The sequence below is a fragment of the Wolffia australiana genome, chromosome 12, assembly GCF_029677425.1.
Source record: "Wolffia australiana isolate 7733 chromosome 12, ASM2967742v1".
Classification (NCBI taxonomy): Eukaryota; Viridiplantae; Streptophyta; class Magnoliopsida; order Alismatales; family Araceae; genus Wolffia; species Wolffia australiana.
In genome coordinates, this window is record NC_135846.1 from 7,790,650 (window position 1) to 7,800,271 (window position 9,622).

The following is a 9,622-nucleotide window of genomic DNA, read 5'->3' on the forward strand; positions in this document are numbered from 1 at the left end:
CGGACGGAACGATTGTTTCCTCTATGGACGGATTAACAGTCCTACCTGGAGTCTTGGATGGTGAACGTGACAGTTTTTCCGTCCTGCTAGAGTCATGTATCCGCATGAGAGCTCCTGCTGGAATTCGACACGTTCTGTGCCACATATCAAATTTTGAGTGCCCTAATGCACTGCTTCTTCTTGGACATGGGACAAGAAGAGAATGTCTTGGACGAGACAATTTTAAGACGGGACAGGACGTGGACGAAAATATCAGGGATGGAACGAACTCTAGATGGGACGACACAGACGGACTTCTAAAAATTGGGACGTAGGATTGGACGATCTCTGTCCTGTCCCGTCCTTTGCCCTTGTCTTGAATGATTATGCACTGTATATGTGAGTTCCAGTTGAAGGGGTTCAGAGATAACCAATGGCCCGTCCTGAGTGTCTTGTTCCGTCCCGTGTCACCCTTCTCTCTCTCTCATTCCATCAATTATGGCTTTTGGCAATGATTGACAACTAATCATGACTTTTGTGAGAAGGTGAAATTATAAGGGGAGATGAAATTAAAATATAAGGGGTGATTGAGATGAAAATTTTTAAGGTAACTTCCCATTTATCTCCTCTTTTCACAAAAGTCATGATTAGCTGCTAATTATTGCCAAAACTCATCATTGGTTGTCATTGATCAAATTGAATGGCACCATAAGTCATGTCAGGAAAACATGACCAAAAAACATAAAATAATCCGCATAAAATAATTTATATGTCATAACAATATAGTAAATACATATTCCGGATAATAAAATTAATAGCTCCATACATATAACGTCAAAATTTCATAAAATTATATTCTGGCTAAGAAAATTAATTTCTTTAAGAATATGATGTTAAAAAATACGTAAAATACCAATAGATCAATAATAATTAGAATATCATTATAAAAATATATTAAATTATGATATCTAGAGAACACATAAATATAATTAACCTAATGTAGAAAAACATTGAAACTTCATAGTATTAACCCAATAATTTGTGTGTTGTCAGATACCCTGAGAAACATCAAAGTATAGTGTCAGGATAAAAAGATTCTGAAGAAAATCAGGATGATGATGCTTAAACCATAACTTTGGTGAGATGTGTTATGTATAAAAAGGTTTTTGAGCCAAGAGAAAAATGAATAACTTAAGAGAAACTACTATTGATAAATTAACATTATCATTTGTTTGATATTCATTTCAAAAGGTTTTTCTTCAGATATTTAGCGCATCTTTAAGAAGTCATTATTACATGGAGTTTGAAAATAATTTGTACATACTTTCATGACCATTTTATGAAAATGAAAAATTTTCAGCTTATGAATGGATTCATGCTGATTTAAATATCTTGTGTTGAGTTAAATTTATTAAATATTTTGGGCTAAAAGATGCATCATAAACATCATGAATTATAGAAGTTTTCATGTGGCTATTGAATATCTGACTCAAAATAATCTGAATGCAACCACAGAAATCTATGGGTTATGGGTATGATCTAGAACCTTCATTTCTATTGAATATATCATAAAAAGTTTAAGTGGCATGATTAAAATGTCAAGACACATGGCTCAATACATACCCTTGACAAGCATGTCCAAAAAACCATTATGGAGTTGATTAAGGGGTAATTCATACTTATAAACGAGATTGATACCATTTACACTCCATACTACTGTTTTTCAGGTTTCCCAAGTAAATGTATGATCCATGAAAAATTCAATGACAGTTTTAAATTGGGTTATGGGGATATGGTTTGCTGCTTAAAAACACTTTTTGCAACAAAATGTGAAAGTCAGTTCTCAAATTGATATCTTAAACAAAGTAAACTTAAACTACCTTGTGGGGAACTTGTTCCACCCTTTACTTGCTCCTTGGGAAAGTGTCTTGAAGTCATTCACATTTCAGCATTTAGAATTGTTATATCTCCTCTTCGTCTACTCCGACTCATCATCAATACTTGATCTCATCACCATCATTATGTCCTTGTGGACTGAGTGGAGAATGAGAGAAAGAAGAGATGAGGAGGGAAGGGCAAGGGAGGGGTGGGGTGGGGGAATGAGCACCTAAAATTGGTGCCCTCTTATTTATAATTATTTTAAACTTTTCATAAATGTCCTTATTAACAAATTATAACTTCCTAGGTCATTTAATCTTATGTTGGACCCTCTAGGTGCATATATCAATGTAGTCAACAACTTTAAAAGCTTAATAACATTAATTGACCAACCCTATCAATTGACTATATCAATATATATATTAATTAGTCATGTACCAATTTAACCCAATTGATAGGTTAAGTTTTCAGCCCGTGGGGTGATAAGCTATATGTCATGCTGTAAAAGGTACAACATAAAATTCTAACTATCTTGTCTATAGAAGAAGAATTTGGTGTTGGGTTCTAGACCCCTTGACGTGGATGAAGAAAACAAAACATTCCGCAGTGGAAGCCTTGAACAGAATCAAAACAACATCATCAAAACTATTGAAACAATGTACCTTTGCACAGATCGCATCCGTGATTTCTTCGATCCCGGAGTGATACGAGTCGAGCTGCTCATTTCTGCAGCCTCTAGACGTATCCACGAGATCCTCGGCACATCGAATCTCCTCCTTCTCATTGACAAGCCCTGTTCTACCTCCATCGTCGTCGTTACGCCGTTCCGATCGCATCAGGCATGGAGAGGGGTGTTGGGAAAGGGGAGAAGAAAGGAAAGGCCCTTGAACAATTTTCGTGTGGGTGAATTTTGTTTAGGGCCTTCCCCTATTTATACTAAGAGGGTATTTTTTATAAAAACCCCCAAAACTTTAGTATATCTTCTGATGTCCAAAAGACCATTTGCGTGTGACCCTCTAGGCCCATGTGTCAGTCTAGTTAACGACTCCAGTGGCCCAATAACCTCTAATGGACTTCCAAATTAATTAACTATATCATCATATAGATTAATTAATGTCGGATCGATTTAACCCAATCGATAGGTCGAGTCTCCAACACGTGGGCTGCCAAGCTACACCTCGTGTTCTAGAAGATATAAAGGTGTGCGTATCAACTCACTCATGGAACCTGTTCATCATTGGTTATCGTGTACATATAATCCTTCATCCACTTGACGCTCCTTGGACGACTTAGGGCATAGTCAATTGTCAAACCCTAATCAATCATTCGAGTTAGTACTGATGCATTCGAAAATCATCGGAGAACCCTCCTCCGATATTTCATTACCTTGGCCGAGGACTTCATCGCATCGTCTTCCTTGAGCTATCACCTCTTATACCGAAGGTGGACGATCCCATCTTGACTACTCAATCGTCTTTGTGAACTTCTTGATGCACCCGAACTAAGACCATTTAGAATCCCATGATTAGAGACTCGTTGGCCATAGTCAAAGTACACTGTCTGTCCACAAGACGTCTTTGGTGTCTTAGGTCTAAGGACCACTTACACAACAATGACATGAATCAACCTGATTAACAGTTCGATATAATACCATTCAGGGATTCGTACGGATCAATTTAATAAACTCTTTCTAGTAAAAGAGCACCCACTATCTATCCTTAGTGTCTCCACACTAATGGCTATGGGACCTGCCATACTCATCATATGAGTGAGTCTAGATAGTGTTATTCTATCTGGATATTTTGATGTCCTTCTCGCATATCCTTTGAATAAGAATGTTTAGAACACATGCTTAGAGACTAGTGATCTCCGTATTACGATCTCATCATAATTCACTAAGTTCGATCATGTATTCATGGACTTCATTATAAGCATCACACATGCACTATAATGAATATGATGTATTAATGAACATTGAATGAGATGTGGAATGTGTGATTGGCTTGTCGGCCACATATATTTCCATCATTTGGGTGATGTGAACAGAGAGGATGGAAATGAGGAATTAAGATGGGTGAATACGTAAGGAGAAGATGGTGGGTGTGGGAGATGGGTGAGGATTGAGATAGAGGAAGATATTGGTATAGGTTTTATTAGATAAAGAGAGGGGAAAACACAATACAAGATCATGATAATGCTAGTATTGGTGATATAGGACTTATATAGTATATGATGATGGATGGTAATGATGAATAGATATGATCTACTCAAAGTGAATGTGTTGAAGATGAAGCAATGTAAGGCAAGATACTAACCTTAGATCCCTATGTTTTATCGTGATCAAGGCAGTTTTCTGATGCAGATTTGCCTCTCCACTTCTTTGTTGATGTTCTTCATGATGGAAATATATGTGGCCGATAAGCCAATCACACATTCCATATCTCTTTCCGTGTCCATTAATAGAACATGTGATCATTATAATGAATTCCATAAATACATGATCAGACTTAGTGAATTATGATGATATCCTAATACAGAGATTAGTAGTCTTTAAGCATGTGTTCTAAATATTCATATTCAAAGGATAATTGAGAAGGACATCAAAGTATCCATAAGAATAGCACTATATAGCCTCACTCATATGATGAGTATGGCCCATCCCGTAGCCATTAATGTGGAGACAATAAGGATTGATAGTGGATGCTCTTTAGTAGAAAGAGTTCACTGAACTGATCAGTACAAATCCTTTATTGGTATTATACCTAATTTTCAATCAGGTTTATTCACTTCATGGTTGGGCGAGTGGTCCTTTGACCTGAGACACCAAATATGTCTTATGAATAGATAGTTGTACTTTGACTATGACCTACGTGTATATGACCATGGGATTCTAAATAGTCTTAGTTCAGGTGCATTAAGAAGCTCACAAAAATGATTGAGTGGTCAAGATAGGATCGTCCTCCCTCGGTATAAAAGTGACAGCTCAAGGAAGAAGATGTGATGAAGTCCTTAGCCAAGGTATTGAAATATCTTATAAGAATTCTCCGATGACTTTCGAATGCATCAGTATTAATTCGGATGAACAAATTAGGGTTTTGATAGTTGAACATACCCTATGTCATACAAGGAGCTTCAAGTGGATGAGGGACTATATGTACACGGTAACGGCTAATGAACATGTTCCATGAATGAGTCAATACACTCCTTTGTATCTTCTGAAGCACGAGGTGTAGCTTGGCACCGCGCATGTTGGAGACTCAACCTATCGATTAGATTAAATTAATTCAACATTACTTAAACTATATGATGATATATTTAATTAATTTGGAAGTCCAATAAAGATTATTAGGCCACTAGAGTCATTAACTAGACTAATACATGGGCCTAGAGGGTCACATGCAAATGGCCTTCGAACATTAGAAGATACTTAAGTTTGGGGGGTTTTATGAAAAATACTCAGTTAAGATAAATAAGTGAAGGCCTTGAACAAAATTCACCCAGGCCAGAATTTTTTAGGGGCCTTCCCCTTCTTCTCCCTTCTCCACATAGCTCTTCTCCCTTCTCGACGTGATGAAGACGACGTTACTATGATGGCAGAGGTTGAATGGGACTTGTGAACGTGAAGGAGGAGCTTTAACCTACCGAGGACCACATAGATACTTCTAGAGGTTGCACACATGAGAAACTCTACGTGACTCATTTGAGGATTGAAGGAATCAGAGATGCGATTTGTGCTGAGGTGATTCATTTCAAGTTTTTTGTTGATGATGTTATGATTCTGTTACGAGTCTTCTATTGCATGGAATCCAAGTGTACATCCATATCAAGGCCTTTATAACCCTACACTTCAAGAAACCAAGAACACCCTTGATAGACCTTCAAGACCTCACTCACTTTTAATATGCCTCTCTAGGTGGAACTGAGTTTAAAGATACTTTTCACAAAGATCAAAGGTCAATTAAATATGAGCTTTCAAGATTGTTAGACATCAAGCCCTAAAGTTGGATGATTCCTAGTCACTGATTTAATCCAAATATTTATCTCTCCTCATCCTGGTCAGCGTTGTCATATTTTTAGGTTTTTGCATTTATCATTGCATTAAATGAAATGATTTGCTCATATTCATCCACATCATCAATGATTGATGGCTTCCATCGCACCACATGTATGTGCACAAAAAATACAAAATGAGAATAATGGTATATCAATATTATATATAATAGGAGGGATGTTTTTTTCTACATAAAAAATATCACCTTTTAAGTGACCTCTACACCAATGTATTAGTCTAATTAATAAAATCAACAGCTCAATAACACTCAGTAACCAACCTTATTAATTAGCTATATAAACATATACATTAATTAATTATTGATTTAACCCCATTGATAGGTTAAGTTTCTAAACTGTGGAGTTCCAAGATATACCTCGTACTCTAGAAGATACAAAGGACAATATCAAGTGTAACATGGAACTTTATGTCATTGGTGCCAATGTACGTAGAGTCCTTCATCTGCTTGATGTTCCTGGGATGAATTAAATTTAGAGTCCACCATTAAACCCTAATATTGCATTACCTTGGCCAAGGACTTGATTAAATCATCTTGAGTTGTCTCATCTTACACAATTATGATGTGAATAAATCTGATTCATAGTTTGGTATAATACCATTCAAGGATTCATACGACTCAATGTTGTTAACTCTTTCCCTAAATGGCACCCACCATCCATTTTCAATGTCTTTACACTAATGGCCTCATAATCACCCATATGCTATAACTAGGATTTGATAGTTCTATTCCGTATATATATTTTGAGGTCCTTATTGAGTTTACTTAGAATATGAATATTTCGAATATATGATTAAAGACTGGTGATATCTCACTTGTGATCCCATCATAATTCACTTTGTAATTATATATGTTCAAGGACTTCATCACGCTACAATAAAAATGAGAAAACATTTGTTTCGATGAATTTAGGAAAGACTTACACGTTGGATTGGCTTAAAGACCACATTACATCCATCAAAACCATCCACGTATTCATATAGATCAATTTAATGAACTCTTTCCAAAATTTCTCCCAACAGTATCCATAGTTTCTTCCCCCAAATAGTTTTGGGATTAACCGATCCCTATTGCATTAGTGGATAGTACTATTATAGTTGGATATTTTGATGTGGTTCTTGGACGTCATTTAAATATTTTTGCTTAAGAAAAACACTTGAAGAGAAGTGATCATTGTGATATGATCTTAGCAGAATTTACTCTTCATCTTATGTTTATTTTTGCTTCAATAGAAACATCACTGATGGGACTCAATATATCATCGTCACTGTTCAAGATCATCAACTTTTCCACGATGATACACAATTTGAGGACCTAGAAGCCTCATTGATGACACCAACTCCATCTATATTGAGAATGAATGCTAGGATGAGTGTCATGACCTCACATGCAAGTTTTGTACACCCTTGTGTCGGAAACACATTTTAATAAGGAAACTTTGAAGATATAGAGGATGATGGAGTAACAAACTAACTTGAAGAAAAAGAGGAAGACATTGATCTGAAGATAAATAAGAAATGGTAGATAATGAAGAGGGAAATAATATGACAACTTGAAAGATGTCAAGGATAACGCTAGAAAAGATGAAACCATTGATCTTGAGTAAGGTAACAAGCAACGTTGCACATACATGGAAGGCTTCAAAGATCTAGATGAATGCAATATTAATTAATATTTTCACTTAATACAGATGTTTTCTGCATGAATCACAATAAATAATGATGAATTATATTTTTGTTAACAATTATAAGATGATGGTAGGATGATGGAAGGAACCTCATTGCCATAGAGGAGAATTTCTCCAAGTAGAAACCTAAGGGAAAAGGGAGATGAGAAAAAATGCTCTAAAACTATGAAAGCTAGTGTCGCATGAGCTTATCTAGGGATAAGGCAGAAGAAAATACAAATATCCCATATGTGATAAAGGGGACAAATATTTAAATAAATAGGGACAGAACAGGTTTAAGAATCTATTATGCTCCTTAGGCATTCTCATACTCTGTATTAATGAATAGTTAACAAAACATGGGATATGTTATCATTATGTATACCATATAGGTCTATCATTGGTATGGTGGAAGAATATTGGTGAGCATTTGTTCTTGCAAGTGGAAAAGGTTCCCAAGGATCTTCTTCCTTTTAGTGCAAGTAAGTAGTTCTCCATCAATGAGTTTCTTCTCCTCCTAGAGTATTTTTGTACATGTAATAGATGTTGAACAAAAACTGAAACCATTGAGATGCTATTATGATAAGGTCCTAAATGTAGATATCCTGACATCCTGCCTTGAACATAGGCATGATGCCCATATGGGATGAGATTAAAGAAACATGATTACTTATCCCTGGTCATTTGAAACTGATATGTAGATACCTAGCACTCTATTTTTATTCATTAATGATGATTAGAGCATGCATGAATGTAAAATATAATAACAACCGCTACATGTAATTCTTACACAAGTCATTCTACCTTCCGTTAAAATAAAAATTTGTTCGTATAGGCAGCTTGGCTGCCAACCAACTAGCTATATAGGACAATCAGCCATATGGTCTACTGCCAGATAGGTGGGCTGCTAGTAGACATCTAGCTAGTTAGACAACTAGCTATATGTCTATCTTGTTGGACAATCAGCAAGTCAGGCAATAGGCCAGCCATGAAGCCATCAGCTAGCAAGGCATATTACCATCCAACCATTCAGCTAGATTACTCGGTGCCTTACCAGACATCTAAATGAAGCATGTCTTTTTTTTGGATCACATCCACAACATAACTAATGCAGGATCAGTTTTCTTAAAAAAAAACTGAACTGTTTTTGGATGTGACCCAAAGAAAAATCAGATTTTCTAGTTCTGTTTTGTATCTGAACTATATCAATGAATTTCTTAATTCCATGGATAATCAGTCATAAACATTGTTTAATATTTCACCCTTCTGCTCAGGAGAAACATCCTCACGAGGAAGAAGCCAACCGCAACGAAATCCACAGTAACAGGTAGACAAAGAGATGATCTTACCTATAATTTGAAATATGATGATGCTATTGAATTTGTTTTTAAACTAGCAAGGATTTATTTGCTTAAAAAAGGATGATAATCATAAATTAATTATTTTCAACTGAATCCCTTTATAAATATTAGACCCTAGTATGGAAGTTCATTTTTTTCTCATATAACTTTTAACTTCTTACACACTCTTTCTTATTACTTAATTCATTTAAATTATATGATATTACTAATTGTCACACCTAGGTTTCACTATTTTAGTTAATAACTTAATTAAAATGTAACACTCTTGAACTAGTCATTGACTTAAAAAATAAACTCAACATTACTTCATGACTTAAAAAAATCATATTATTACAGTAATTGTTATTACTGTAGTTAATGAATCTATAGTATGACTTAATGAGAAGAAAAAGCACAAACTTCTCAGAGAATTTGCGACTCAAGCAACATTACTGAATTGAGCTAATAATCAAAATATCCAGTATATTACTTACTGGTGTAATAATTATAGCACTTTATATAACTTTAAATTCCAATAATTTACTCAAAGCGGAATTAACATTCGATCTGGTCGACAGTCGAATCGGATGATCGTATCGGCGAGCCGATCGACCGATCCGTCAGATCGATTCACTGAACGCTAGCGTGAGGATATAAATACGAAAATTTGACCACTTCGTACGAAGTTT